The following is a 6000-nucleotide window of genomic DNA, read 5'->3' as shown; positions in this document are numbered from 1 at the left end:
GGATCCTTCACTATCCACCTGCATAGCACTTGCTTGCTCCAGCTGAATCACTTACATTTATCTGACAAGCTCCCAGTCAGATTAGCATTGGCCCTTTACAGGCAGGAATTTGTAGCCCCTTTTTTTGTGTAGCAAAGTTTGTAGTGAAACAGCTTGTAACTCTTCCTCTGTGGCTACTGATCCCAGCACACGCACATTCTTCAGGCACTGCCAACCCACCTGGCTGCAACTGTCCCTTTCACTAGCCCTCCAGGCTAACTCTCCACACCAGTCCACCTGACTGACTCTTTACCAGCCCACCTGGCTGACTTTCAGGAGATCTCTTAGGGAAGGATGGAGACTTAAGCACACTGCTGTCTTCAGGGAGACCAGCTACATGTGGCAGTCTCCCCCCTTGTTAGTCCCCAGCAGTGTTGACTACTCACTCTGTCCTCTCTCTTGCTCCTGTGCCTCCACGAAAACCTCCTCCTGTGTATTTTAACAGAATCCTTTCAGTACCCGAGCCCCAGCCCAAGGCAGGACCCCCCCCCCCCCAGACTAGGCACCGACAGCCTCTTTAACACTGTATCTCCATCTTCCACATGACTGTCCTGCTGGCAAGGCCCATGCCTATTTAGGGAGTGTTCTCATCCCCCCGCCAGCCTACCTCTGAGGATTGTCTGAGGCTTCATAAATATTTAAGACAGCTCCTCCTAACCCCCACCCAATATTTCTAGAAGATTATCCAACCTTCTAAACCAAGGGGAGGCACAAGAGAGCTGCCAGGATGAGTCACCCAGCCCTGAACTTTAGTAAATCCTGACCCAGATTCCATAGCTCAGGCTTAGCCCTGAGCTAAATTACAATTTACCTACTCTACTTCTAGCACACTCTGGATGGTGCTACATTATTAAAACAGTGTGTCTGTATATATAAAATATATACATAAATATATACACAAACATGCTCGCACATGTGTGCTTCAGCTGTGGGATGCACACCCTAATGGAATAGGCTATGTACACCTATGGCTAGCATTACTACAAAGTGTCTATGATTAAGCACCTAAATCATAGAATTGGTCTGGGCACATTGCTTTTGTGATCTTCTCCTGGAGCAATAAAGCTTTGTGAAGGCTGCAGTCATTGAAATGTCACCAGATTGTTTCAGCATTCTATGTGAGCAGCATTGATAAGCTCCATTGGCCAGTACCTGAAGCCACAGAAATGTGCAGATTGGTTAGGTTTTAAGAGGTGGCGTCCCTAAGTACTAGACATGTGCATTTGTTTTCGTCCGAATGCATTTTCGTCCGAATTTCAGGTATTTTCGTTATCGTTTTAACAAACGATAATGAAAGTGCAGGATCTGAAAAACGAAAGATCCGACATAAACAAATGATTTATTTTCGTTTTCGTTGCTACAACAGTTCGATATAGATAGGAGATTCGACATGATGATGACAACAACAATCTGTGTCCATAAAACCTGTGGTTGAATGTGCCTAACCTTAACTCTATTAGTCCAAGATTATTCTACATAGAGAGAAAAGATTTGACATAGAGAGAAAGCCTGAGCTATGGAATCTGGGTCAGGATTTACTAAAGTTCAGGGCTGGGTGACTCATCCTGGCAGCTCTCTTGTGCCTCCCCTTGTTTTAGAAGGTTGGATAATCTTCTAGAAATATTGGGTGGGGGTTAGGAGGAGCTGTCTTAAATATTTATGAAGCCTCAGACAATCCTCAGAGGTAGGCTGGCAGGGGGATGAGAACACTCCCTAAATAGGCATGGGCCTTGCCAGCGGGACAGTCAGGTGGAAGATGGAGATACAATGTTAAAGAGGCTGTCGGTGCCTAGTCTGGGGGGGTGTCCTGCCTTGGGCTGGGGCTCGGGTACTGAAAGGATTCTGTTAAAATACACAGGAGGAGGTTTTCGTGGAGGCACAGGAGCAAGAGAGAGGACAGAGTGAGTAGTCAACACTGCTGGGGACTAACAAGGGGGGAGACTGCCAAATGTAGCTGGTCTCCCTGAAGACAGCAGTGTGCTTAAGTCTCCATCCTTCCCCTGAGAGATCTCCTGAAAGTCAGCCAGGTGGGCTGGTAAAGAGTCAGTCAGGTGGACTGGTATGGAGAGTTAGCCTGGAAGGCTAGTGAAAGGGACAGTTGCAGCCAGGTGGGTTGGCAGTGCCTGAAGAATGTGCGTGTGCCCCACACCTGATCGGATCAGCCGGTCAGGTGTGCGGACGCTAACGTGTGGCGTCCGCGCATGCGCCCACGGCAACACCATCGGAGCCTACAAGGTCCGAAGTGCACCGCAGGCGTGCGTTCGGATCACCTGACCCCCCCCGCCTGCAGCCAATGGGAAAGTGGAAAGTGCTGTCAGTGGGAATCTGACAGCAGAGCCACATATCCAGGCGTCAATGGTATACGAGAGGCCAAGTGGCACGAGCAGTGCGCGGACGCCGATGGGCAGACAAGGAATTGTACTGCCCTAGGCATCCGTACAGTCAACAACAATACATGCCTAAACACCCAGAGCGAGGAGTCAATGTCCAACCTATTACCGGGAAGAGAGGCAAACAGGCACAGCCAAGGCAGCGGGGGAGGGAGGGACCCCCCGATGGGGAAAAGAGGCGTGGGGAGGGATGCCAAGACTGAGGGGATGCCCCCTACATGCCACGATTCCCAAGGAGAGGGGGGTGGTAGAGGGGATGCCCTCGGCAGACCAGCTCACGTAGTCCAGCCACTTAGACCAAAGGGTGCATAGAGAATAATAGGGTCCCAGTAGGTACTCAAAAGGACAAAAAAACAAAACAAAAAAATTAGGTGAAGGGGAGTAAATACTGATATGAACCAAAAAAGAAGGTTTTTATAGTGGTTGATTTTGCAACATCATGAAGTTAGTGAGTTATACAGGTACATCGATAGAAGACTTATTACAGACATAAATTAATACCACATTTTCTTTCTTTCTCCAATAACACATATACTGAGACTGTGTATATAAAGATGGAAATAGCAGACCATGGCAGGGAGAGAGGAAAAGAAAGGAAGAGGGAAATGGCGGGGAATGTGGAGGGAGGAAGGGAAGGGGAAGAAAAAGGGGGGGGGGAGGGGCAAATAGGAGGTGGGCAAAAGTAGGAGGAAAAAGAGAGAGGAAAGAGTGGGGGGGGGGGGGAAGAACAGCTGGGGGATGGGAACCACTACCATTGACGCAAATTGGAAAAAACAGGGATAAATACATAAGACTTCTAAAATACACAGCTACGTTAACTAAGAGTTTAAAGACAGAAAATCATACATCAAAGGGTACAGTAGCTTATAGAAAGGGTTTAAAGCTAATATGTTCATTAAGCCCAGGAAATTTTGTGGCCTGTAAAGTATGGATCCATTTTGTCTCCAACTGTAATAGTTTATTATCAATACTCCCACCTCTGGCATGTAGGGGAACATGCTCGAGTGCAGAGAATTTGATAACGTGAGGGTCAAAATTATGTTGGGTAGCAATGTGCCGGTTAATAGCTGTAGTGGTGGTGTTTTTAAGTAGAGGTTTGATATGGTCCCTAATGCGGACCTGAAAGGGTCGCTTGGTTTTTCCGATGTAGTAGGTACCACATCGGCATGAAGCCAAGTATACCACTCCCACAGTGGCACAAGTGACTCGATGTCTGATGATGTGAGTCAGTCCATTGGGAAGGACAAGTTCCTTGGTGTTTGTAACAAAGTTGCAGACATCACATTTTCCACACTGGTAGGTTCCAGTGGAACCAGAAACAGAGTGGGTATCCACTGAGTGGCGGCTTTTGATGAGTCGGTCTCGAAGTGAAGGAGATCTGCGATAGGTAATGTCAGGGTGGGATTTGACATATTTGGCAATTGTAGAATCTGCGGTTAATAGGGGCCAAAATTGGTTTAAAATATGCCTCATTTGGGCATGTTGTTTGGAATATTGGGTGTTTAACCGTACCGGCTGCTGAATGTCTGGAGGTTTGTCAGAGAAGACAAGGTCCTTCCTATCAAACTTCCTGGCCTTGTTGAAGGCTTTTTTTTTAAAGAGAATGGCTGTATCCTCTGTCTCTGAGTCTACTATACAGTTCCTGTGATCCTTGAAAGAAGTCTGCTTCGAGGGTGCAGTTTCTTTTGAGTCTAAGGCCGTCTTTTGTTTTGAAGGCCGTCTCCACCTGGCCCACTCCACTGCATTTGACATTGTACAATTGATGTGTAAACTGCATCTAAGATTTTATTTATGCCTTTTTTGTATGTGTTAAAATTTGTTCAATAAAGTATTTTTGCAATTTTATCTTTGCTACTCTACTTCCATATTTTTCCCTGGCACCGTTATAATCCCTCTGTTCATTCCCCCCACTATTTATTTTATAATATTGTTTGTTTTGCTTTGAATTTAGATTACACACCTCATCTGATCTCCTGAAGAAGTAGAACATAATTCCAAGAAACATGTAGAGATTGGAAATGGTCTCACTCCCATCTGAACTGCCATACATGCCATTTATATTGACATTTGCTATATATGTTTTTCTTGAGATCTTTTACATATTTATATAATGTAAGAGGCTGGGAGTGCGATACATTCCCTTATCCTACAGCTACAGTTTTTCTTGTTTCTAGCTTCCCGACTTTTCTCTGCTTTTCACCACCTTTCCCTTTTTGGATACTAACTGTTGATTGGTCCTGAGCCAACACCACTTTTCTAACTACCCCAGGTCTCTTGTATCCCTAATGCCTGTTGATATATGTGCTAAGGCAACCTTTTGACCTTCCTGGGCTACATTGGAAAAATAGGAATTGTCTTGGGCCACACATAAAATACACTAATAATAGTGATGAGCAGAAAAAGCCAGGCAGATCACAAGTTAAAGATCACTGATATAGATAATGTACCTATCTGAGTAATAAACATCATTTTTTTGTAATATTTTTTACCATAAAATTAGAGGGCAACATAAATCTAATGCGATACCTGACACTGTTTTTGATAAACTAACACATCAATATTTGCTTTGATGAATGTAGTAGCAATGCTCAACGAATTCTTAAGGTGTTCATCAGATATTTTGGTTCTAAATTTGCCCTTTACGTGCAATAGACATTTGTTTCGGTCCAAATATAGATTCGGACACATTTTTGGTTATTTGGAGATTCTGATGTATCCGAATCGCCGAATGAAATAGTAATTAGTTTAATTTCGTATATTCATTATCTAATAAATTCCACATTTTTGAAATGATTCAATGATTCAAAAAATGCTCTACCACTTTAAATTCTGTGTGAAGAATCGCTGGTTGCCAAGGAGCGGGCCGGGAAGCCGGCGCCACGTCCTTAACAACCGATGACTTATCAGCTGTCAGCAGGTTCCCCACTGACAGCTGAATTTAACAAAAGATTGCCAGCAAAGAAATATGCAGAAAAAAACAGCTTTGGGTCCCCCCAATCCATACCAGGCTCTTCAGGTGTGGTATGGATTTTTAGGAGGACCCCACACCAAAATTCGGGGAGCCGGGGCATGCTGGGTCGATGACGTCACAAGGGACAGGGCCACCCGGTGATGTCACTGTGTGATGTCACAAAGAGGTTCCATTCACATTTGCGTGTTTCCAAATGTATGGCAAACCGCACAGGAAACACACATTTTGCCATTCTTTTTAGGAACTTGCTTTAAACGTGCATCATGCTTGCATTGCCGTTAAATGTTAATAGCACCCTAAGCTGTGTGACAAATGTGCTGCAAATGCACCAAAAATTTCAGTAAAAACACGCCATGCTTCACTGTCAAAAAAAACTCTGGAGCTCCTTTGGGGTATTTGTCATGCATAGGGCAGCTCAATGAATTGAATGGGCTACCCTATGACGAGTGAAAATGCTCCAAAATTACAAAAAAAACATGTGCGAGAATGCAGGTTTCAACTACACCGAGATGTGAACTTGACCTGACAACTGAGTATCTCTATCTACTCTCTCCTATGTACTTGTGTAAAGATGGAGTAATAGAAGAACCCACCTGAACA

The sequence above is a fragment of the Aquarana catesbeiana genome, linkage group LG05, assembly GCF_042186555.1.
Source record: "Aquarana catesbeiana isolate 2022-GZ linkage group LG05, ASM4218655v1, whole genome shotgun sequence".
Classification (NCBI taxonomy): domain Eukaryota; kingdom Metazoa; phylum Chordata; class Amphibia; order Anura; family Ranidae; genus Aquarana; species Aquarana catesbeiana.
The sequence above is the reverse complement of the archived record's forward strand: the minus strand, read 5'-3'. Positions refer to the sequence as shown.